The 26739-nt window shown below is 40.2% G+C and overlaps 2 non-coding genes across 2 annotated transcripts; both read left to right on the forward strand.

The window, feature by feature from the left end:
- Window positions 1-22417: 22417 nt before the first annotated feature.
- TRNAS-ACU (transfer RNA serine (anticodon ACU)) lies at window positions 22418-22491 on the forward strand. The gene has a single exon. It is a non-coding gene; the product is annotated as a tRNA-Ser (tRNA).
- A 3434-nt stretch (window positions 22492-25925) lies between these two features.
- On the forward strand, window positions 25926-25999 carry TRNAS-ACU (transfer RNA serine (anticodon ACU)). Its single transcript has one exon. It is a non-coding gene; the product is annotated as a tRNA-Ser (tRNA).
- The last annotated feature ends 740 nt before the right edge of the window (window positions 26000-26739 follow it).

A 26739-nucleotide genomic window follows, 5' to 3' on the forward strand; every position in this document is an offset into this window, starting at 1 on the left:
AGCCTCCTGTTAGGCCATCATCTACACTGCATAGCCCTGAATTTTCCAAAGCGCAGCTCTTTGCAAAAGAGAGATATTGGCAAGGAAAAGCTGTCTTGTACCTTTGCATTTTTCTCCCAAACGAAGGACACTAGAAAGAAAATTTTAAAGCCTCCTGTTAGGCCAAAAACTACACAAATAAAAAAAAAAAAAAAAAAAAAAAAAATGCAAAAAAAAAATAAAAAAAAAAAAAAAATGCAAAGGAAAAAAAAAAAAGCTGTCTTGTACCTTTGCATTTTTCTCCCAAAAGAAAGAGACACTAGAAAGAAAATTATAAAGCCTCCTGTAAGGCCATCATCTACACGGCATAGCCCTGAATTTTCCAATGCGCAGCTCTTTGCAAAAGAGAGATATTGGCAAGGAAAAGCTGTCTTGTACCATTGGATTTTTCTCCCAAACGAAGGACACTAGAATGAAAATTTTAAAGCCTCCTGTTAGTGCTTCATCTACACGGTATAGCCCTGAATTTTCCAATGCGTAGCTCTTTGCAAAATAGAGATATTGGCAAGGAAAAGCTGTCTTGTACCTTTGCATTTTTCTCCCAAACGAAGGACACTAGAATGAAAATTTTAAAGCCTCCTGTTAGTGCTTCATCTACACGTTATAGCCCTCAATTTTCCAATGCCTATCTCTTTGCAAAAGAGAGATATCGGCAAGGAAAAGCTGCATTGTACCTTTGCATTTTTCTCCCAAACGAAGGACACTAGAATGAAAATTTTAAAGCCTCCTGTTAGTGCTTCGTCTACACGTTATAGCCCTGAATTTTCCAATGCCTATCTCTTTGCAAAAGAGAGATATCGGCAAGGAAAAGCTGTATTGTACCTTTGCATTTTTCTCCCAAACGAAGGACACTAGAATGAAAATTTTAAAGCCTCCTGTTAGTGCTTCATCTACACGTTATAGCCCTGAATTTTCCAATGCCTATCTCTTTGCAAAAGAGAGATATCGGCAAGGAAAAGCTGTATTGTACCTTTGCATTTTTCTCCCAAACGAAGGACACTAGAATGAAAATTTTAAAGTGCTTCGTCTACACGTTATAGCCCTGAATTTTCCAATGCCTATCTCTGCAAAAGAGAGATATCGGCAAGGAAAAGCTGTATTGTACCTTTGCATTTTTCTCCCAAACGAAGGACACTAGAATGAAAATTTTAAAGCCTCCGGTTAGTGCTTCATCTACACGGTATAGCCCTGCATTTTCCAATGCCTAGCTCTTTGCAAAAGAGAGATATTGGCAAGGAAAAGCTGTATTGAACCTTTGCATTTTTCTCCCAAACGAAGGACACTAGAATGAAAATTTTAAAGCCTCCTGTTAGTGCTTCATCTACACGTTATAGCCCTGAATTTTCCAATGCCTATCTCTTTGCAAAAGAGAGATATCGGCAAGGAAAAGCTGTATTGTACCTTTGCATTTTTCTCCCAAACGAAGGACACTAGAATGAAAATTTTAAAGCCTCCTATTAGTGCTTCATCTACACGTTATAGCCCTGAATTTTCCAATGCCTATCTCTTTGCAAAAGCGAGATATCGGCAAGGAAAAGCTGCATTGTACCTTTGCATTTTTCTCCCAAACGAAGGACACTAGAATGAAAATTTTAAAGCCTCCTGTTAGTGCTTCATCTACACGTTATAGCCCTGAATTTTCCAATGCCTATCTCTTTGCAAAAGAGAGATATCGGCAAGGAAAAGCTGCATTGTACCTTTGCATTTTTTTCCCAAACGAAGGACACTAGAATGAAAATTTTAAAGCCTCCTGTTAGTGCTTCATCTACACGTTATAGCCCTGAATTTTCCAATGCCTATCTCTTTGCAAAAGAGAGATATCGGCAAGGAAAAGCTGCATTGTACCTTTGCATTTTTCTCCCAAACGAAGGACACTAGAATGAAAATTTTAAAGTGCTTTGTCTACACGTTATAGCCCTGAATTTTCCAATGCCTATCTCTTTGCAAAAGAGAGATATCGGCAAGGAAAAGCTGTATTGTACCTTTGCATTTTTCTCCCAAACGAAGGACACTAGAATGAAAATTTTACAGCCTCCTGTTAGTGCTTCATCTACACGTTATAGCCCTGAATTTTCCAATGCCTATCTCTTTGCAAAAGAGAGATATCGGCAAGGAAAAGCTGCATTGTACCTTTGCATTTTTCTCCCAAACGAAGGACACTAGAATGAAAATTTTAAAGCCTCCTGTTAGTGCTTCGTCTACACGTTATAGCCCTGAATTTTCCAATGCCTATCTCTTTGCAAAAGAGAGATATCGGCAAGGAAAAGCTGTATTGTACCTTTGCATTTTTCTCCCAAACGAAGGACCCTAGAATGAAAATTTTAAAGCCTCCTGTTAGTGCTTCATCTACACGTTATAGCCCTAAATTTTCCAATGCCTATCTCTTTGCAAAAGAGAGATATCGGCAAGGAAAAGCTGCATTGTACCTTTGCATTTTTTTCCCAAACGAAGGACACTAGAATGAAAATTTTAAAGCCTCCTGTTAGTGCTTCATCTACACGTTATAGCCCTGAATTTTCCAATGCCTATCTCTTTGCAAAAGAGAGATATCGGCAAGGAAAAGCTGTATTGTACCTTTGCATTTTTCTCCCAAACGAAGGACACTAGAATGAAAATTTTACAGCCTCCTGTTAGTGCTTCATCTACACGTTATAGCCCTGAATTTTCCAATGCCTATCTCTTTGCAAAAGAGAGATATCGGCAAGGTAAAGCTGTATTGAACCTTTGCATTTTTCTCCCAAACGAAGGACACTAGAATTAAAATTTTAAAGCCTCCTGTTAGTGCTTCATCTACACGTTATAGCCCTGAATTTTCCAATGCCTATCTCTTTGCAAAAGAGAGATATCGGCAAGGAAAAGCTGTATTGTACCTTTGCATTTTTCTCCCAAACGAAAGACACTAGAATGAAAATTTTAAAGCCTCCTGTTAGTGCTTCATCTACACGTTATAGCCCTGAATTTTCCAATGCCTATCTCTTTACAAAAGAGAGATATCGGCAAGGAAAAGCTGTATTGTACCTTTGCATTTTTCTCCCAAACGAAAGACACTAGAATGAAAATTTTAAAGCCTCCTGTTAGTGCTTCATCTACACGTTATAGCCCTGAATTTTCCAATGCCTATCTCTTTGCAAAAGAGAGATATCGGCAAGGAAAAGCTGTATTGTACCTTTGCATTTTTCTCCCAAACGAAGGACACTAGAATGAAAATTTTAAAGCCTCCTATTAGTGCTTCATCTACACGTTATAGCCCTGAATTTTCCAATGCCTATCTCTTTGCAAGAGAGATATCGGCAAGGAAAAGCTGCATTGTACCTTTGCATTTTCTCCCAAACGAAGGACACTAGAATGAAAATTTTAAAGCCTCCTGTTAGTGCTTCATCTACACGTTATAGCCCTGAATTTTCCAATGCCTATCTCTTTGCAAAAGAGAGATATCGGCAAGGAAAAGCTGCATTGTACCTTTGCATTTTTTTCCCAAACGAAGGACACTAGAATGAAAATTTTAAAGCCTCCTGTTAGTGCTTCATCTACACGTTATAGCCCTGAATTTTCCAATGCCTATCTCTTTGCAAAAGAGAGATATCGGCAAGGAAAAGCTGCATTGTACCTTTGCATTTTTCTCCCAAACGAAGGACACTAGAATGAAAATTTTAAAGTGCTTTGTCTACACGTTATAGCCCTGAATTTTCCAATGCCTATCTCTTTGCAAAAGAGAGATATCGGCAAGGAAAAGCTGTATTGTACCTTTGCATTTTTCTCCCAAACGAAGGACACTAGAATGAAAATTTTACAGCCTCCTGTTAGTGCTTCATCTACACGTTATAGCCCTGAATTTTCCAATGCCTATCTCTTTGCAAAAGAGAGATATCGGCAAGGAAAAGCTGCATTGTACCTTTGCATTTTTCTCCCAAACGAAAGGCACTAGAATGAAAATTTTAAAGCCTCCTGTTAGTGCTTCGTCTACACGTTATAGCCCTGAATTTTCCAATGCCTATCTCTTTGCAAAAGAGAGATATCGGCAAGGAAAAGCTGTATTGTACCTTTGCATTTTTCTCCCAAACGAAGGACACTAGAATGAAAATTTTAAAGCCTCCTGTTAGTGCTTCATCTACACGTTATAGCCCTGAATTTTCCAATGCCTATCTCTTTGCAAAAGAGAGATATCGGCAAGGAAAAGCTGCATTGTACCTTTGCATTTTTTTCCCAAACGAAGGACACTAGAATGAAAATTTTAAAGCCTCCTGTTAGTGCTTCATCTACACGTTATAGCCCTGAATTTTCCAATGCCTATCTCTTTGCAAAAGAGAGATATCGGCAAGGAAAAGCTGCATTGTACCTTTGCATTTTTCTCCCAAACGAAGGACACTAGAATGAAAATTTTAAAGTGCTTCGTCTACACGTTATAGCCCTGAATTTTCCAATGCCTATCTCTTTGCAAAAGAGAGATATCGGCAAGGAAAAGCTGTATTGTACCTTTGCATTTTTCTCCCAAACGAAGGACACTAGAATGAAAATTTTACAGCCTCCTGTTAGTGCTTCATCTACACGTTATAGCCCTGAATTTTCCAATGCCTATCTCTTTGCAAAAGAGAGATATCGGCAAGGAAAAGCTGTATTGAACCTTTGCATTTTTCTCCCAAACGAAGGACACTAGAATGAAAATTTTAAAGCCTCCTGGTAGTGCTTCATCTACACGTTATAGCCCTGAATTTTCCAATGCCTATCTCTTTGCAAAAGAGAGATATCGGCAAGGAAAAGCTGTATTGTACCTTTGCATTTTTCTCCCAAACGAAAGACACTAGAATGAAAATTTTAAAGCCTCCTGTTAGTGCTTCATCTACACGTTATAGCCCTGAATTTTCCAATGCCTATCTCTTTGCAAAAGAGAGATATCGGCAAGGAAAAGCTGCATTGTACCTTTGCATTTTTCTCCCAAACGAAGGACACTAGAATGAAAATTTTAAAGCCTCCTGTTAGTGCTTCGTCTACATGTTATAGCCCTGAATTTTCCAATGCCTATCTCTTTGCAAAAGAGAGATATCGGCAAGGAAAAGCTGTATTGTACCTTTGCATTTTTCTCCCAAACGAAGGACACTAGAATGAAAATTTTAAAGCCTCCTGTTAGTGCTTCATCTGCACGTTATAGCCCTGAATTTTCCAATGCCTATCTCTTTGCAAAAGAGAGATATCGGCAAGGAAAAGCTGCATTGTACCTTTGCATTTTTCTCCCAAACGAAGGACACTAGAATGAAAATTTTAAAGCCTCCTGTTAGTGCTTCATCTACACGTTATAGCCCTGAATTTTCCAATGCCTATCTCTTTGCAAAAGAGAGATATCGGCAAGGAAAAGCTGCATTGTACCTTTGCATTTTTCTCCCAAACGAAGGACACTAGAATGAAAATTTTAAAGTGCTTCGTCTACACGTTATAGCCCTGAATTTTCCAATGCCTATCTCTTTGCAAAAGAGAGATATCGGCAAGGAAAAGCTGTATTGTACCTTTGCATTTTTCTCCCAAACGAAGGACACTAGAATGAAAATTTTAAAGCCTCCTGTTAGTGCTTCATCTACACGTTATAGCCCTGAATTTTCCAATGCCTATCTCTTTGCAAAAGAGAGATATCGGCAAGGAAAAGCTGCATTGTAACTTTGCATTTTTCTCCCAAACGAAAGACACTAGAATGAAAATTTTAAAGCCTCCTGTTAGTGCTTCATCTACACGTTATAGCCCTGAATTTTCCAATGCCTATCTCTTTGCAAAAGAGAGATATCGGCAAGGAAAAGCTGCATTGTACCTTTGCATTTTTCTCCCAAACGAAGGACACTAGAATGAAAATTTTAAAGCCTCCTGTTAGTGCTTCATCTACACGTTATAGCCCTGAATTTTCTAATGCCTATCTCTTTGCAAAAGAGAGATATCGGCAAGGAAAAGCTATATTGTACCTTTGCATTTTTCTCCCAAACGAAGGACACTAGAATTAAAATTTTAAAGCCTCCTGTTAGTGCTTCATCTACACGTTATAGCCCTGAATTTTCCAATGCCTATCTCTTTGCAAAAGAGAGATATCGGCAAGGAAAAGCTATATTGTACCTTGGCATTTTTCTCCCAAACGAAGGACACTAGAATGAAAATTTTAAAGCCTCCTGTTAGTGCTTCATCTACACGTTATAGCCCTGAATTTTCCAATGCCTATCTCTTTGCAAAAGAGAGATATCGGCAAGGAAAAGCTGCATTGTACCTTTGCATTTTTCTCCAAAACGAAGGACACTAGAATAAAAATTTAAAAGCCTCCTGTTAGTGCTTCATCTACACGTTATAGCCCTGAATTTTCCAATGCGCAGCTCTTTGCAAAAGAGAGATATTGGCAAGGAAAATCTGTCTTGTACGTTTGCATTTTTCTCCCAAACGAAGGACACTAGAAAGAAAATTTTAAAGCCTCCTGTTAGGCCATCATCTACACGGCATAGCCCTGAATTTTCCAATGCGCAGCTCTTTGCAAAAGAGAGATATTGGCAAGGAAAAGCTGTCTTGTACCTTTGCATTTTTCTCCCAAACGAAGGACACTAGAATGAAAATTTTAAAGCCTACTGTTAGTGCTTCATCTACACGGTATAGCCCTGAATTTTCCAATGCGCAGCTCTTTGCAAAAGAGAGATATTGGCAAGGAAAAGCTGTCTTGTACCTTTGCATTTTTCTCCCAAACGAAGGACACTAGAAAGAAAATTTTAAAGCCTCCTGTTAGGCCATCATCTACACGGCATAGCCCTGAATTTTCCAATACGCAGCTCTTTGCAAAAGAGAGATATTGGCAAGGAAAAGCTGTCTTGTACCTTTGCATTTTTCTCCCAAACGAAGGACACTAGAATGAAAATTTTAAAGCCTCCTGTTAGGCCATCATCTACATGGCATAGCCCTGAATTTTCCAATGCGCAGCTCTTTGCAAAAGAGAGATATTGGCAAGGAAAAGCTGTCTTGTACCTTTGCATTTTTCTCCCAAACGAAGGACACTAGAAAGAAAATTTTAAAGCCTCCTGTTAGGCCATCATCTACACGGCATAGCCCTGAATTTTCCAATGCGCAGCTCTTTGCAAAAGAGAGATATTGGCAAGGAAAAGCTGTCTTGTACCATTGGATTTTTCTCCCAAACGAAGGACACTAGAATGAAAATTTTAAAGCCTCCTGTTAGTGCTTCATCTACACGGTATAGCCCTGAATTTTCCAATGCGTAGCTCTTTGCAAAAGAGAGATATTGGCAAGGAAAAGCTGTCTTGTACCTTTGCATTTTTCTCCCAAACGAAGGACACTAGAAATAAAATTTTAAAGCCTCCTGTTAGGCCATCATCTACACGGCATAGCCCTGAATTTTCCAATGCGCAGCTCTTTGCAAAAGAGAGATATTGGCAAGGAAAAGCTGTCTTGTACCTTTGCATTTTTCTCCCAAACGAAGGACACTAGAAAGAAAATTTTAAAGCCTCCTGTTAGGCCATCATCTACACGGCATAGCCCTGAATTTTCCAATGCGCAGCTCTTTGCAAAAGAGAGATATTGGCAAGGAAAAGCTGTCTTGTACCTTTGCATTTTTCTCCCAAACGAAGGACACTAGAAAGAAAATGTTAAAGCCTCCTGTTAGGCCATCATCTACACGGCATAGCCCTGAATTTTCCAATGCGCAGCTCTTTGCAAAAGAGAGATATTGGCAAGGAAAAGCTGTCTTGTACCATTGGATTTTTCTCCCAAACGAAGGACACTAGAATGAAAATTTTAAAGCCTCCTGTTAGTGCTTCATCTACACGGTATAGCCCTGAATTTTCCAATGCGTAGCTCTTTGCAAAATAGAGATATTGGCAAGGAAAAGCTGTCTTGTACCTTTGCATTTTTCTCCCAAACGAAGGACACTAGAATGAAAATTTTAAAGCCTCCTGTTAGTGCTTCATCTACACGGTATAGCCCTTAATTTTCCAATGCGCAGCTCTTTGCAAAAGAGAGATATTGGCAAGGAAAAGGAGTCTTGTACCTTTGCATTTTTCTCCCAAACGAAGGACACTAGAAAGAAAATTTTAAAGCGTCCTGTTAGGCCATCATCTACACGGCATAGCCCTGAATTTTCCAATACGCAGCTCTCTGCAAAAGAGAGATATTGGCAAGGGAAAGCTGTCTTGTACCTTTGCATTTTTCTCCCAAACGAAGGACACTAGAATGAAAATTTTAAAGCCTCCTGTTAGGGCTTCATCTACACGGTATAGCCCTGAATTTTCCAATGCGCAGCTCTTTGCAAAAGAGAGATATTGGCAAGGAAAAGCTGTCTTGCACCTTTGCATTTTTCTCCCAAACGAAGGACACTAGAAAGAAAATTTTAAAGCCTCCTGTTAGGCCATCATCTACCCGGCATAGCCCTGAATTTTCCAATACGCAGCTCTTTGCAAAAGAGAGATATTGGCAAGGAAAAGCTGTCTTGTACCTTTGCATTTTTCTCCCAAACGAAGGACACTAGAAAGAAAATTTTAAAGCCTCCTGTTAGGCCATCATCTACACGGCATAGCCCTGAATTTTCCAATGCGCCCCAATAAATGTACATCAGTTATATTAAATATTAATTGTAGGACGTTTGGGGGTGCAACCAGAGACAAGTAATGTTATGCAGGAAAGGAGAAGAGAAAAGAATGTCTCTTTTGCTGGCGCACAAATGATGATTTAAAAATTAACTTTTAATAAATTCATTAAAATTGTCTAAACACGAAATAAAGTACAATACGTTTGTATAATGTAATTACCATATATAATAAATTGAAATACATTTATTAATATCAAGGTTCGCTACCTGTGTTGTGTCTTTATTATTGATTCAAATTGACTATATCAATTAGTCTGATACTGAATTACTGGACACTATGTAATATTAGTTGAATGTATATTAGTAATTCACTTGACAAATGTCAGAACCTGACAATAGTTCTACATATCATACACTTACAGCACTCTTTCCACAATATTTTCCCTTTATTCCAGATCAAATGGTATAATCCCCCACAGTAATTATTCCTGTTATAGTATAGTACAGTATGGTTGCTGGGGACGTCTTTAATGAAAAGAGAGGGAACATCTAATGTGTCTCCTTATGGGTAAAATACTTGCAAGCTAAGTGCTATGAATAGCATCAGCATGTAGATAAATGCTGAGTGTTAGGTGAGTAATGCAGATAAATAGGGATATCTAATAATTCTATAGAATAGTGGGTGAATTATTAGATATCCCTATTTATCTGCACCTCTAAGCACACTATTTGACTGTCCACACCCTGCTGTGCCTATTACCCATCTCCTCCACCACCCTCAACACTGACCCACACATCATTCACCCACAAAGATACAATAAAGGTAGTTTGGATAAATTAGCTAAATGAAATGGATTTAACCAATTTATCTAAATGACCATTTTTGGATGTTTTCCAGTGTTTGGGAGCAAATGGTCAATTGTCATTTGCTGCCACATATTAGCATAATTTTGTTTCAACTAGAAAAAAAAATTGGACAGATAATCTAAGTGTGGATCCAGTTTAATGCTGATTTCAGAGCCAACTATAGACTTGATTGAGGTACTGTGTCCCCGGTACCAAATACCAAAAGAAATAATATTGTGAGGTGTTCAAAAAAGACTGAAAATGAGTGGAAATTATGGTTATTGAGGTTAATAATACTATGGGATCAAAATGACCCCCAAATTCTATGATTTAAGCTGTTTTTTAGGGTTTTTTGAAAAAAAAAACCTGAATCCAAAACACACCCGAATCCGACAAAAAAATTTCGGTGAGGTTTTGCCAAAACGCGTCCGAACCCAAAACACGGCCGCGGAACCGAACCCAAAACCAAAACACAAAACCCGAAAAATTTCCGGTGCACATCACTACTTAATTAGAACTTCGGTCAATGTGAATTAACCATTGGACTCAACCATGGTTATCCTTAAAACCCAGGGGTCTATTTAAGATCGATCTTAATCGATGTTGGGCTTCCAGGTTGAAAAAAACACACACATTTACTAACATTTTAAAATTTATATAAAAAATTATCTGTTCGTAAATGCAGTGCACATGGTTTTGCCCAACTGCTAACAAAAATCCTGCTGCGATCAACTCAGAATTACCCCCCATGTGCACTGCAGGGAAGGCAGATTTAACATGTGCAGAGAGAGGCCCTCATTCCGAGTTGATCGCTCGCAAGCTGCTTTTAGCATCATTGCACACGCTAAGCCGCCGCCTACTGGGAGTGAATCTTAGCATCTTAAAATTGCGAACGAAAGATTCGCAATATTGCGAAAAGACATCTCTGTGCAGTTTCTGAGTAGCTCGAGACTTACTCTGCCAGTGCGATCAGTTCAGTGCTTGTCGTTCCTGGTTTGACGTCACAAACACACCCAGCGTTCGCCCAGACACTCCTCCGTTTCTCCAGCCACTCCCGCGTTTTTCCCAGAAACGGTAGCGTTTTTTCCCACACGCCCATAAAATGACCAGTTTCCGCCCAGAAACACCCACTTCCTGTCAATCACACTCCGATCACCAGAACGAAGAAAAAACCTTGTAATGCCGTGAGTAAAATTCCTAACTGTATAGCAAATTTACTTGGCGCAGTCGCAGTGCGAACATTGCGCATGCGCAATAATCGGAAAATCGCTGCGATGCAAAGAAAATTACCGAGCGAACAACTCGGAATGACCACCAGAGTTAGATTTGGGTGTGGTGTGTTCAATCTGCAATCTGATTTGCAGTGTAAAAATAAAGCAGTCAGTATTTACCCTGCACAGAAACAAATTAACTCACCCAAATCTAACTCTTTCTGCACATGTTATATCTGCCTCCCCTGCAGTACACATGGTTTTGCCCAACTGCTAACAAAATTCCTGCTGCGATCAACTTGGAATTACCCCCATCGATTGGTGTTTTCACACTGCTCGTTCCAACCGCAAAAACTATGAAGAGGATGGGGGCATATACGCAGGGTCCATCCTGTGCATGTGCCTACATTTTCTCCGGGTGCCCCACAGAAAATGCGAATGCCTCTGCCTGTCAATCAGTAGACGGCGTACCTTCGCAGGTATATCGCGATCATGAGCCATGTCTCCCATTTTTGTCATTATAGGTGCTCTGTGAGCTGCTGACCATGCCCCAGCCCCTCTGTCTCCCGTGAATAGACATTGGGGCTTATTCAGACCAGATCGCTTCAATTTATTTTCACCCAGCGGGCAATCAGGTCTGCACTGCACATGCGTATGCGCCACAATGCGTAGGTGCGACGGTCCGGAGATCACAAGAAGATTGACAAGAAGAGGGTGTTTGTGTGGGCGAATGTTTCTAGGGAGTGTCCGGAAAAACACTGGAGGGACCCGGCGTTTTGTGGGAGGATTTGTGACGTCACCTCAATGGCTGAGTAAGTGCTGAGCTGTGCAGCTCTTGTGCACATGTGATCACACACCTGCACAGCAAATTTTCCCTTCCGCTGTAGGCGGCAACTACCTGATCACAGGGATGCAAAAAACACACCCTAGCAATCAGGTCTGAATTACACACAATGTGCATATTTGCAGAGCAACAAGCTACAGGGAGCCTTCCACCTCCCCCCCCTTCCTCATGACTATGGGACACTGGGGGGGGGGTTGTTTGGGTTAGCTGGACATTTCCAAAAAAAGTGACTGTCCTGCAAAAATTGGGTTAGTTGGGAGGTATGTGCAAATACATTTATTGTTTTGCATGCAGGGTAAATACTGGCTTCTTTGACATTTAGCCACAAATGCTGCACAGTTGAATTACAGTATTACACTGCAATTAACAGTTATGCTAGGACATTCCTTCTCCCAAAATCTACCTCTCTCTGCATGTTACATCTGTCCCACAGTGGCGTGCGGTGAGGTCAGTGGCTAGTGAGGCACTACAGCCATAATGTCCGCCGAATCCTGCCGATGACCCTTAGCCAATGCCCGCTACTGCCTCTGAGCCGATACCCACTGCCACCGCCAATGGCTTACAAACTCTCCCACAATCAACTGACCCAGCCCTCCACCACTAATTTCTATCTCAGTCCGATGCCGCCAATGCCCGCCTGCTCATTGTTCTTGTGATATATTATAAATTTTTAAAGAAAAAAAAATGAGTGTTTGGGACTGGGAAGGGTGAGGGAGGAGGACATGAATGCAATTTTGTTGTCAATGGCTTCCATTAACTTAAAGGAGAAGGGTCTGAATGGGTTAAAAAAAATGTGTGAGGTCCCCCCTCCTTAGTATAACCAGCCTCTTTGAGCCGGTCCTGGTTATTTAAATACTGGGGGAAAAATTGGACAGAGGTTCCCCGTATTTAGACAACCAGCACCGGGCTCTTAGACGGGTCCTGGTTCCAAAAATACGTGGGACAAAAGATGTAGGGGTCCCCCATATTTTTAAAACCAGCACCGGGCTTCACTAGCCAGAGAGATAATGCCACAGCCGGGGGACACTTTTATGTAGGTCCCTGCGGCCCTGGCATTACCCCTCCAACTAGTCACCCCTGGCTGGGGTTCCCTGGAGGAGTGGGGACCCCTTAAATCAAGAGGTTCCTCCCCTCGAGGCACCCAAGGGCCAGGGGTGAAGCCCGAGGCTGTCCCCAGCACCCCTGGGTGGTGGGTGCCGGGCTGATAGCCATATGTGTAAAAAAAGAATATTGTTTTTTTGTTGTGGAACTACAAGGCCCAGCAAGCCTCCCGCACTTGCTGGTACTTGGAGAACCTCAAGTACCAGCAGGCGGGGAAATAACGGGCTCGCTGGTACCTGTAGTTCTACAACAACAAAAAATACCCAAATTAAAACACAAACACACACACCGTGACAGTAAAATTATTGAGACAGGCTGTAGCATGTGAATGCATGTAACCCTATAAAAGTGATGGATTGGGTGACTATTACAATACCCACTGTTGCTGTCTGAAAAATGATGGATTTATAGATTGCTCTGCCGAGATATGTTTTTTTCTAAAATGCACCACAGGTATGGATGGATAGTATACTTGACGACACAGAGGTAGGTAGAGCAGTGGCCTACTGTACCGTACTGCTATATATTATATTATTTATTATTATTATTATTATCCTTTATTTATATGGCGCCACAAGGGTTCCGCAGCACCCAATTACAGAGTACATAAACAAATAATCAAACAGGAAAACAGCAACTTACAGTTGATGACAATATAGGACAAGTACAGGGTAAATAAACATAGCTACATCAGCAGATGACACTGGAATAAGTATCAGGTGGCAGAAGACTGCTGGATTTGGTGCAGCTGAAGATTATTAAAGTAAGAAAAGAGTAAGCACATGAGGGAAGAGGACCCTGCTCGTGAGAGCTTACATTCTAAAGGGGAGGGGTAGACAGACAGGGGTGAGACAGATGGTGTACATAGAGAGCGTGGAACAGAGGTTTAGGATGAGATTTGGCTGGGTTTGGTGAAGAAGTGGGTCTTGAGAGCCCATTTGAAGTTTTGTAGAGAGGTGGAGAGTCTGAGGGGGAGAGGTAGGGAATTCCAGAGAAGTGGTGCAGCACGTGAAAAATCTTGGAGGTAGGAGTGGGAGGAAGTAATCTGTAGGCAGGAGAGTCGGCGTGCATTAGCAGAGCGAAGAGGACGGGTGGGAGTGTAAAGCGAGATAAGATCAGAGATGTAGATGGGAGAGGAGTGGGTGAGGGCTTTGTAAGCAAGTGTGAGAAGCTTGAAATGGATTCTGAAAGGGAAGGGGAGCCAGTGAAGGACTAGTAAGAGAGGAGAGGTGGACATAGTGCATTTGGTGAGGAAAATGAGCCAGGCAGCAGCATTGAGGATAGATTGGAGTGGAGAGAGGTATTTGTCAGGAATGCCAGTCAGGAGGAGATTACAGTAGTCCAGTCTGGAGATGACCAGTGAGTGGATAAGAGTCTTAGTAGCATCCTGGGTCAGAAAGGGTCTGATCCTGGAAATATTTTTTAGATGAAAACGGCAGGTTTGTGAGAGGTGCTGAATGTGTGGTTTGAAGGAGAGGGAGGAGTCAAGGATTACTCCAAGACAGCGCACTTGTGGGGTAGAGGAGATAGTAGTGCCATCAATAGATAATGAGATTGTAGGAGGTGAGGTTATGCGGGAGGGAGGGAAGATGATCAGCTCGGTCTTAGACATGTTAAGTTTAAGAAAGCGCTGGGACATCCAGGAAGTGATAGCAGAGAGACAGTTGGAGATACGAGTGAGGAGAGTAGGGGAGAGGTCTGGAGAGGAAAGATAGATTTGAGTGTCATCAGCATAGAGATGATATTGGAAACCAAAAGAACTAATGAGCTTACCTAGTGAGGACGTATAGAGAGAGAAGAGGACCAAGGACAGAACCTTGGGGTACCCCTACAGTTAGTGGAAGTGAGGGGGAGGTGGAGTCATGAGAGGAGACAGAGAATGAACGGTCAGAAAGGTAGGACGACAACCAAGAGAGGGCAGTGTTACGCAGACCAATGGAGTGAAGGATTTGCAGTAGGAGAGGATGGTCCACAGTGTCAAAAGCAGCAGAGAGATCAAGTAGAATAAGTAGAGAGTAGTGTCCCTTAGATTTAGCAGCATGGAGGTCATTGCATACTTTTGTAAGGGCAGTTTCAGTGGAGTGGAGAGGACGGAAGCCAGACTGGAATGGGTCAAGCAGTGAGTGTGAGGAAAGAAAAGAAGTAAGGCGGTTGTAGACAATACGCTCAAGGAGTTTGGAGGCAAAAGGGAGAAGAGAGATGGGTCGGTAGTTGGAGAGAGTGTTTGGATGAAGGGTAGGTTTTTTAAGAATAGGAGAGATGAGAGCGTGCTTGAAGGCAGAGGGGACAGTGCCTGATGAGAGGGAGAGATTGAGAAGGTGGGAAAGATGGGAACAAGCAGAAGAAGAGATGTGGCAGAGGAGGCGGGAGGGGATAGGGTCAAGTGGGGAGGTGGTGAGGGGACAGGAACGAATGAGGGCCATGACTTCCTCTCCAGATGCATGGAAGAAAGATGACTGAGTTGGTGCGAGGGATGGGGAGGGTTGGTAAGGGATGGGAGAAGGCTGGTTACTGATAGTCTGGTGTGATGTGATGTCCTGACGTATGGAGTTAATTTTAGATGTGAAGTAAGTGGCAAAGTCAAGAGCAGAGAGTGAGGAAGGGAGACGAGGTGGAGGTGGGCAGAGGAGTGAGTTGAGAGTGGCAAAGAGGCGCCGGGGGTTGGAAGACTGGGAGGAGATGAGGTTCTTGAAGTATGACTGTTTAGCAAGAGAAAGGGCAGCACTGAAGGATGAGAGCAAAAGTTTGAAATGGAGGAAGTCTGCCTTAGAGCGTGATTTCCTCCAGTGTCGCTCAGCAGTACGTGAGCATTTTTGCAGATATCTGGTGCATTTGGTGTGCCAGGGTTGAGGTGTTAATTTGCGAGGGTGAATAGTGGTTGGTGGAGCAACAGAGTCAAGAGCAGAAGTAAGGGAAGCATTGTATGTGGAAGTGGCTTGTTCAGGGCATGAGAGAGAGAGAGAATAGGAGAGAGAAGTGAGTCAAACAGGGAGGAAAGGAATGTGGTGTCAATAGCTTCAATGTTACGCTTAGTGATGGTAGCCTTAGGAGGTAGAGATGGGGAAGTCGAGAGAGATAGGTTGAAGGAGAGCAGGTGGTGGTCAGAGAGGGGAAATGGGGAGTTGGAAAAATCAGAAATATCACAGCGGTGAGTGAAGACCAGATCCAGTGAGCTCCCATTCACATGGGAGGGTGAGGAGGTCCACTGGGAGAGACCAAGTGAAGAGGTGAGGTTAAGGAGTTTAGAGGCAGGGGATTGTGTGGGGATGTCAATAGGGATGTTGAAATCACCTAGGATAATGGTGGGAATGTCAGAAGAGAGGAAGTGAGGAAGCCAGGAAGCAAAGTTGTCGATGAATTTGGAAGCAGTGCCAGGGGGGCGGTAAATGACAGCTACTCTAAGATGGACTGGTTGGAAGAGGCATATGGAGTGGACCTCATATGTAGAGAATATAAGGGATGGTTCTGGTGGTATGAGTTGGTAGGAGTAACTAGAAGGTAAAAGGACCCCAACACCACCCCCATGGCGACCCCCAGGTCGGGGGGTGTGTGTGAATGTAAGGCCCCCAGCAGAGAGAGCAGCAGCAGAAGTAGTGTCAGAGGGCGTAATCCAAGTTTCAGTAATGGCTAGTAGGTGTAGGGAGTTGGAAATGAAAAGGTCATGAGTGGGGACGTCAAATCTACATGGAGCAGCTGGAGGGGACAAGAGCAGGTTTGCAAAATATAGATAGAAGAGCATATATGCTGGCGCATTCTCCATGATTGTGTCAGCTTATGTTTTGGTGCACTGCACTTTCCTCCACTAAGTTTTAGCTATTTTGGTTAAACGCAAGTGTAGTTGCTTCTCGCCCTTTTGGCTGTGATCTTGTATCGTGGTTGAAGAGTCTGCTGGAGGGATTGTTTTCTTCATTGGCGAGAGACTGAAGATATTCCAGGATGGAAGGCTTGGGAACACTATCCGTTTTTAAGTTGTGGAAGAGTTGAAAGACCGGATTGGACTACATTCTATAGTAAAGGATATCTTTGTATTTATTAATCCTCCCTTTATATGTGTCTGTCTTTCAATAAAGCTTCGGGCTTGTGATTCCCTCACCCTCTTACACTCCACACCCATAGCCTTATTAACTGTTGTATTATTGTGTTGTTTAAATGTATAGTGCAGTTCATGATTTATAGTGTAGGCTGGCCTGTGCTGTAGTTCTTGAACTGTACTATACCGACAGCATTTGTATTGTGTTTTATCTGTGCTGCAACACAGTACTTATGTGTGTAATGTTTATGTATGTTTTTTTGCTTCTTTATGTCAATAAAGACTGCTTTTTCAATCCAATATCTGAAAACAATCAATGTTTATCTTTGATGGCAATAGAAGTGGTATGATATTTGCTGCTTTTGAAAGGCAATATCTGATATGTCCCCTATCTGGGAACCATATATTAAATGGCTTTTCAGAAAAGGGAGTTGGTAGAAGAGCTTTGTCTTCCAACCCCCGGCGCCTCTTTGCCACTCTCAACTCACTCCTCTGCCCACCTCCACCTCGTCTCCCTTCCTCACTCTCTGCTCTTGACTTTGCCACTTACTTCACATCCAAAATTGACTCCATACGTCAGGACATCACATCACACCAGACTATCAGTAACCAGCCTTCTCCCAACCCTTACCAACCCTCCTCATCCCTCGCACCAACTCTGTCATCTTTCTCCCATGCATCTGGAGAGGAAGTCATGGCCCTCATTCGTTCCTGTCCCCTCACCACCTCCCCACTTGACCCAATCCCCTCCCGCCTCCTTTGCCACCTCTCTTCTTCTGCTTTTTCCCATCTTTCCCACCTTCTCAATCTCTCCCTCTCATCAGGCACTGTCCCCTCTGCCTTCAAGCACGCTCTCATCTCTCCTATTCTTAAAAAACCTACCCTTGATCCAAACACTCTCTCCAACTACCGACCCATCTCTCTCCTCCCTTTTGCCTCCAAACTCCTTGAGCGTATTGTCTACAACCGCCTTACTTCCTTTCTTTCCTCACACTCACTGCTTGACCCATTCCAGTCTGGCTTCCGTCCTCTCCACTCCACTGAAACTGCCCTTACAAAAGTATGCAATGACCTCCATGCTGCTAAATCTAAGGGACACTACTCTCTACTTATTCTACTTGATCTCTCTGCTGCTTTTGACACTGTGGACCATCCTCTCCTACTGCAAATCCTTCACTCCATTGGTCTGCGTAACACAGCCCTCTCTTGGTTGTTGTCCTACCTTTCTGACCGTTCATTCTCTGTCTCCTCTCATGACTCCACCTACCCCTCACTTCCACTAACTGTAGGGGTACCCCAAGGTTCTGTCCTTGGTCCTCTTCTCTTCTCTCTCTATACGTCCTCACTAGGTAAGCTCATTAGTTCTTTTGGTTTCCAATATCATCTCTATGCTGATGACACTCAAATCTATCTTTCCTCTCCAGACCTCTCCCCTACTCTCCTCACTCGTATCTCCAACTGTCTCTCTGCTATCTCTTCCTGGATGTCCCAGCTCTTTCTTAAACTTAACATGTCTAAGACCGAGCTGATCATCTTCCCTCCCTCCCGCATAACCTCACCTCCTACAATCTCATTATCTATTGATGGCACTACTATCTCCTCTACCCCCCAAGTGCACTGTCTTGGAGTAATCCTTGACTCCTCCCTCTCCTTCAAACCACACATTCAGCACCTCTCACAAACCTGCCGTTTTCATCTAAAAAATATTTCCAGGATCAGACCCTTTCTGACCCAGGATGCTACTAAGACTCTTATCCACTCACTGGTCATCTCCAGACTGGACTGCTGTAATCTCTTCCTGACTGGCATTCCTGACAAATACCTCTCTCCACTCCAATCTATCCTCAATGCTGCTTCCCGGCTCATTTTCCTCACCAAACGCACTACGTCCACCTCTCCTCTCTTACTAGTCCTTTAATATACTATTAAACAAATTAAAATGGTAAAAGTTATTGTACTGTAAGTAAAAATAAAAGAGCCAACATATCAATCCCAGTTTTGGATTACTTTAATTAACAAAAAAAATGCATATAGCAGAGGATAGTTTCAATCTGCCTACCTCTGGGTTATGTGCCCAGCATGCTTCCATTGCTGTACTCTGCTGCACATGTAAGTGCAATAGATCCTGAAGCACTCACTCGTCATGGGAAAGTACCAATGTGTTTCTTCGTTGGTTGATGGAAGAAACAGCTTACAAAAACTCTCCAGATTATTGACTTTTTAAAGTTTTTCTAGGAAACGTTCTAGATGAATGCTTATTAGCCTTTGTCAGTATGGACTTTTGCAAAGTGTCTCTGTGGCGCAATCAGTTAGTGTGTATGGCTATTAACCAAAAGGTTGGTGGTTCGATCCCACCCAGGGACGTAATTGACCTTGTTATCAGATTTTGGTGATTTTTAAGTAGACAAGTCAAAATTTCAAACCCCCTCTTATGGTGTAGGGTACCTGGCCTTCTCTGATGTAATCAGAGTTAGATTTGATTCAGTGATTTTATAAAAACAGCTAGGAAGCACAATTTAGCAATGGGTTGCAGAGAAAAAAAATATGCTGGCAGAAAAATCCAATTGAGTGATTAAACAGCTCTTCATTTTCTGGCTTTATTTTTATGCTAACAAATTTGTTCTCTGAAAAGTGTCCACAAAGCCAAGTCTCTGATTAACACCTTTGTAAGGATGGTTTTTCACCTATTACTAAATTAAACTTGCTTCATTGGAAAGGCAGCAAGATACATCCTCATTTCAATGTCTACTGAAATAATACAGGTTGACACCAGGAAACATTAACGCCACTGTGTCCTTGCTGCTTTCTCATGTGGAAGTCTGTTTAATGTGAAAACAAGGTGATATCTAATTAGCACACAGGTAAGGAATTAAGAAAATCTTTATTTAAGGGTGAAGATGTTTCTCACAAAATCGTTGCCCCAATGCATCATTGAAATTCAAGCTGGAAAGATGATTTTAATATATCACTTGTACATTTTGTATTGCTCTTCTGGTGACAATGTAGTTTGTTTTTGTCAATTACCATTTTAATAATAGGGTAAAGAAAATTAAGTGGATTTTTGAAAGAAAACAATACTGTCAATATACTATTAAAACAAATTAAAATGGTAAAAGTTATTGTACTTTAAGTAAAAATAAAAGAGCCAAAATATCAATCCCAGTTTTGGATTACTTTAATTAACAAAAAAAAAATGCATATAGCAGAGGATAGTTTCAATCTGCCTACCGCTGGGTTATGGGCCCAGCATGCTTCCATTGCTGTACTCTGCTGCACATGTAAGTGCAAGAGATCATGAAGCACTCACTCATCATGGGAAAGTACCAATGTGTTTCTTCGTTGGTTGATGGAAGAAACATCTTACAAAAACTCTCCAGATTATTGACTTTTTAAAGTTTTTCTAGGAAACGTTTTAGATGAATGCTTATTAGCCTTTGTCAGTATGGACTTTTGCAAAGTGTCACTGTGGCGCAATCAGTTAGTGTGCACGGCTATTAACCAAAAGGTTGGTGGTTCAATCCCACCCAGGGACGTAATTGACCTTGTTATCAGATTTTGGTGATCTTTAAGTAGACAAGTCAAAATTTCAAACCCCCTCTTATGGTGTAGGGTACCTGGCCTTCTCTGATGTAATCAGAGTTAGATTTGATTCAGTGATTTTATAAAAACAGCTAGGAAGCACAATTTAGCAGTGGGTTGCAGAGAAAAAGAAATATGCTGGCAAAAAAATCCAATTGAGTGATTAAACAGCTCTTCATTTTCTGGCTTTATTTTTATGCTAACAAATTTGTTCTCTGAAAAGTGTCCACAAAGCCAAGTCTCTGATTAACACCTTTGTAAGGATGGTTTTTCACCTATTACTTAATTAAACTTGCTTCATTGGAAAGGCAGCAAGATGCATCCTCATTTCAATGTCTACTGAAATAATACAGGTTGACACCAGGAAACATTAACGCCACTGCATCCTTGCTGCTTTCTCATGTGGAAGTCTGTTTAATGTGAAAACAAGGTGATATCTAATTAGCACACACGTAAGGAATTAAGAAAATCTTTATTTAAGGGTGAAAATGTTTCTCACAAAATCGTTGCCCCAATGCATCATTGAAATTCAAGCTGGAAAGATGATTTTAATATATCACTTGTACATTTTGTATTGCTCTTCTGGTGACAATGTAGTTTGTTTTTGTCAATTACCATTTTAATAATAGGGTAAAGAAAATTAAGTGGATTTTTAAAAGAAAACAATACTTTCAATATACTATTAAAACAAATTAAAATGGTAAAAGTTATTGTACTTTAATGAAAAATAAAAGAGCAAAAATATCAATCCCAGTTTTGGATTACTTTAATTAACAAAAAAAATGCATATAGCAGAGGATAGTTTTAATCTGCCTACCTCTGGGTTATGGGCCCAGCATGCTTCCATTGCAATACTCTGCTGCACATGTAAGTGCAAGAGATCCTGAAGCACTCACTCATCATGGGAAAGTACCAATGTGTTTCTTCGTTGGTGGATGGAAGAAACATCTTACAAAAACTCTCCAGATTATTGACTTTTTAAAGTTTTTCTAGGAAACGTTTTAGATGAATGCTTATTAGCCTTTGTCAGTATGTACTTTTGCAAAGTGTCTCTGTGGCGCAATCAGTTAGTGTGTACGGCTATAAACCAAAAGGTTGGTGGTTCAATCCCACCCAGGGACGTAATTGACCTTGTTATCAGATTTTGGTGATCTTTAAGTAGACAAGTCAAAATTTCAAATCCCCTCTTATGGTGTAGGGTACCTGGCCTTCTCTGATGTAATCAGAGTTAGATTTGATTCAGTGATTTTATAAAAACAGCTAGGAAGCACAATTTAGCAATGGGTTGCAGAGAAAAAAAATATGCTGGCAGAAAAATCCAATTGAGTGATTAAACAGCTCTTCATTTTCAGCCTTTATTTTTATGCTAACAAATTTGTTCTCTAAAAAGTGTCCACAAAGCCAAGTCTCTGATTAACACCTTTGTAGGGATGGTTTTTCACCTATAACTAAATTAAACTTGCTTCATTGGAAAGGCAGCAAGATGCATCCTCATTTCAATGTCTACAGAAATAATACAGGTTGACACCAGGAAACATTAACGCCACTGCATCCTTGCTGCTTTCTCATGAAGAAGTCTGTTTAATGTGAAAACAAGGTGATATCTAATTAGCACACAGGTAAGGAATTAAGAAAATCTTTATTTAAGGGTGAAGATGTTTCTCACAAAATCGTTGCCCCAATGCATCATTGAAATTCAAGCAGGAAAGATGATTTTAATATATCACTTGTACATTTTGTATTGCTCTTCTGGTGACAATGTAGTTTGTTTTTGTCAATTACCCTTTTAATAATAGGGTAAAGAAAATTAAGTGGATTTTTTAAAGAAAACTATACTGTCAATATACTATTAAAACAAATTAAAATGGTAAAAGTTATTGTACTTTAAGTAAAAATAAAAGAGAAAAAATATCAATCCCAGTTTTGATTACTTAAATTAACAAAAAAAAATGCATATAGCAAAGGATAGTTTCAATCTGCCTACCTCTGGGTTATGGGCCCAGCATGCTTCCATTGCAGTACTCTGCTGCACATGTAAGTGCAAGAGATCCTGAAGCACTCAGTCATAATGGGAAAGTACCAATGTGTTTCTTCGTTGGTTGATGGAAGAAACATCTTACAAAAACTCTCCAGATTATTGACTTTTTAAAGTTTTTCTAGGAAACGTTCTAGATGTATGCTTATTAGCCTTTGTCAGTATGTACTTTTTGCAAAGTGTCTCTGTGGCGCAATCGGTTAGTGTGTCCGGCTACTAACCAAAAGGTTGGTGGTTCAATCCCACCCAGGGACGTAATTGACCTTGTTATCAAGTTTTGGTGATCTTTAAGTAGACAAGTCAACATTTCAAACCCCCTGTTATGGTGTAGGGTACCTGGCCTTCTCTGATGTAATCAGAGTTAGATTTGATTAATTGATTTTATAAAAACAGCTAGGAAGCACAATTTAGCAGTGGGTTGCAGAGAAAAAGAAATATGCTGGCAAAAAAAATCCAATTGAGTGATTAAACAGCTCTTCATTTTCTGGCTTTATTTTTATGCTAACAAATTTGTTCTCTGAAAAGTGTCCACAAAGCCAAGTCTCTGATTAACACCTTTGTAGGGATGGTTTTTCACCTATTACTAAATTAAACTTGCTTCATTGGAAAGGCAGCAAGATGCATCCTCATTTCAATGTCTACTGAAATAATACAGGTTGACACCAGGAAACATTAACGCCACTGCATCCTTGCTGCTTTCTCATGTAGCAGTCTGTTTAATGTGAAAACAATGTGATATCTAATTAGCACACAGGTAAGGAATTAAGAAAATCTTTATTTAAGGGTGAAGATGTTTCTCACAAAATCGTTGCCCCAATGCATCATTGAAATTCAAGCTGGAAAGATGATTTTAATATATCACTTGTACATTTTGTATTGCTCTTCTGGTGACAATGTAGTTTGTTTTTGTCAATTACCCTTTTAATAATAGGGTAAAGAAAATTAAGTGGATTTTTTAAAGAAAACTATACTGTCAATATACTATTAAAACAAATTAAAATGGTAAAAGTTATTGTACTTTAAGTAAAAATAAAAGAGCAAAAATATCAATCCCAGTTTTGATTACTTTAATTAACAAAAAAAATGCATATAGCAGAGGATAGTTTCAATCTGCCTACCTCTGGGTAATGGGCCCAGCATGCTTCCATTGCAGTACTCTGCTGCACATGTAAGTGCAAGAGATCATGAAGCACTCACTCATCATGGGAAAGTACCAATGTGTTTCTTCATTGGTTGATGGAAGAAACATCTTACAAAAACTCTCCAGATTATTGACTTTTTAAAGTTTTTCTAGGAAACGTTCTAGATGTATGCTTATTAGACTTTGTCAGTATGTACTTTTTGCAAAGTGTCTCTGTGGCGCAATCGGTTAGTGTGTCCGGCTACTACCCAAAAGGTTGGTGGTTCAATTCCAACCAGGGATGTAATTGACCTTGTTATCAGATTTTGGTGATCTTTAAGTAGACAAGTCAAAATTTCAAACCCCCTGTTATGGTGTAGGGTACCTGGCCTTCTCTGATGTAATCAGAGTTAGATTTGATTCAGTGATTTTATAAAAACAGCTAGGAAGCACACTTTAGCAGTGGGTTGCAGAGAAAAAGAAATATGCTGGCAAAAAAAATCCAATTGAGTGATTAAACAGCTCTTCATTTTCTGGCTTTATTTTTATGCTAACAAATTTGTTCTTTGAAAAGTGTCCACAAAGCCAAGTCTCTGATTAACACCTTTGTAGGGATGGTTTTTCACCTATTACTAAATTAAACTTGCTTCATTGGAAAGGCAGCAAGATACATCCTCATTTTAATGTCTACTGAAATAATACAGGTTGACACCAGGAAACATTAACGCCACTGTGTCCTTGCTGCTTTCTCATGTGGAAGTCTGTTTAATGTGAAAACAAGGTGATATCTAATTAGCACACAGGTAAGGAATTAAGAAAATCTTTATTTAAGGGTGAAGATGTTTCTCACAAAATCGTTGCCCCAATGCATCATTGAAATTCAAGCTGGAAAGATGATTTTAATATATCACTTGTACATTTTGTATTGCTCTTCTGGTGACAATGTAGTTTGTTTTTGTCAATTACCATTTTAATAATAGGGTAAAGAAAATTAAGTGGATTTTTGAAAGAAAACAATACTGTCAATATACTATTAAAACAAATTAAAATGGTAAAAGTTATTGTACTTTAAGTAAAAATAAAAGAGCCAAAATATCAATCCCAGTTTTGGATTACTTTAATTAACAAAAAAAAATGCATATAGCAGAGGATAGTTTCAATCTGCCTACCGCTGGGTTATGGGCCCAGCATGCTTCCATTGCTGTACTCTGCTGCACATGTAAGTGCAAGAGATCATGAAGCACTCACTCATCATGGGAAAGTACCAATGTGTTTCTTCGTTGGTTGATGGAAGAAACATCTTACAAAAACTCTCCAGATTATTGACTTTTTAAAGTTTTTCTAGGAAACGTTTTAGATGAATGCTTATTAGCCTTTGTCAGTATGGACTTTTGCAAAGTGTCACTGTGGCGCAATCAGTTAGTGTGCACGGCTATTAACCAAAAGGTTGGTGGTTCAATCCCACCCAGGGACGTAATTGACCTTGTTATCAGATTTTGGTGATCTTTAAGTAGACAAGTCAAAATTTCAAACCCCCTCTTATGGTGTAGGGTACCTGGCCTTCTCTGATGTAATCAGAGTTAGATTTGATTCAGTGATTTTATAAAAACAGCTAGGAAGCACAATTTAGCAGTGGGTTGCAGAGAAAAAGAAATATGCTGGCAAAAAAATCCAATTGAGTGATTAAACAGCTCTTCATTTTCTGGCTTTATTTTTATGCTAACAAATTTGTTCTCTGAAAAGTGTCCACAAAGCCAAGTCTCTGATTAACACCTTTGTAGGGATGGTTTTTCACCTATTACTAAATTAAACTTGCTTCATTGGAAAGGCAGCAAGATGCATCCTCATTTCAATGTCTACTGAAATAATACAGGTTGACACCAGGAAACATTAACGCCACTGCATCCTTGCTGCTTTCTCATGTGGAAGTCTGTTTAATGTGAAAACAAGGTGATATCTAATTAGCACACAGGTAAGGAATTAAGAAAATCTTTATTTAAGGGTGAAAATGTTTCTCACAAAATCGTTGCCCCAATGCATCATTGAAATTCAAGCTGGAAAGATGATTTTAATATATCACTTGTACATTTTGTATTGCTCTTCTGGTGACAATGTAGTTTGTTTTTGTCAATTACCATTTTAATAATAGGGTAAAGAAAATTAAGTGGATTTTTAAAAGAAAACAATACTTTCAATATACTATTAAAACAAATTAAAATGGTAAAAGTTATTGTACTTTAAGTAAAAATAAAAGAGCAAAAATATCAATCCCAGTTTTGATTACTTAAATCAACAACAAAAAATGCATATAGCAAAGGATAGTTTCAATCTGCCTACCTCTGGGTTATGGGCCCAGCATGCTTCCATTGCAGTACTCTGCTGCACATGTAAGTGCAAGAGATCCTGAAGCACTCACTCATCATGGGAAAGTACCAATGTGTTTCTTCGTTGGTTGATGGAAGAAACATCTTACAAAAACTCTCCAGATTATTGACTTTTTAAAGTTTTTCTAGGAAACGTTCTAGATGTATGCTTATTAGCCTTTGTCAGTATGTACTTTTTACAAAGTGTCTCTGTGGCGCAATCGGTTAGTGTGTCTGGCTACTAACCGAAAGGTTGGTGGTTCAATCCCACCCAGGGACGTAATTGACATTGTTATCAGATTTTGGTGATCTTTAAGTAGACAAGTCAAAATTTCAAACTCCCTGTTATGGTGTAGGGTACCTGGCCTTCTCTGATGTAATCAGAGTTAGATTTGATTCAGTGATTTTATAAAAACAGATAGGAAGCACAATTTAGCAGTGGGTTGCAGAGAAAAAGAAATATGCTGGCAAAAAAAAAAACAATTGAGTGATTTAAACAGCTCTTCATTTTCTGGCTTTATTTTTATGCTAACAAATTTGTTCTCTGAAAAGTGTCCACAAAGCCAAGTCTCTGATTAACACCTTTGTATGGATGGTTTTTCACCTATTACTAAATTAAACTTGCTTCATTGGAAAGGCAGCAAGATGCATCTTCATTTCAATGTCTACTGAAATAATACAGGTTGACACCAGGAAACATTACCGCCACTGCATCCTTGCTGCTTTCTCATGTAGAAGTCTGTTTAATGTGAAAACAAGGTGATATCTAATTAGCACACAGGTAAGGGATTAAGAAAATCTTTATTTAAGGGTGAAAATGTTTCTCACAAAATCGTTGCCCCAATGCATCATTGAAATTCAAGCTGGAAAGATGATTTTTTTTTTTCAAAACAATGTTTATTGAAGAAAGGTAGAGATAGATGTACAAAATTCCATGTCTGGATTCATAGTGGAGAGGTACAAATAACAGAAATACGAGGTAGGTCAGGGTCATACAAGAAAGTCTCGGTATGTGGAAAA

The sequence above is a fragment of the Pseudophryne corroboree genome, chromosome 8 (genome assembly GCF_028390025.1).
Source record: "Pseudophryne corroboree isolate aPseCor3 chromosome 8, aPseCor3.hap2, whole genome shotgun sequence".
Taxonomy (NCBI): domain Eukaryota; kingdom Metazoa; phylum Chordata; class Amphibia; order Anura; family Myobatrachidae; genus Pseudophryne; species Pseudophryne corroboree.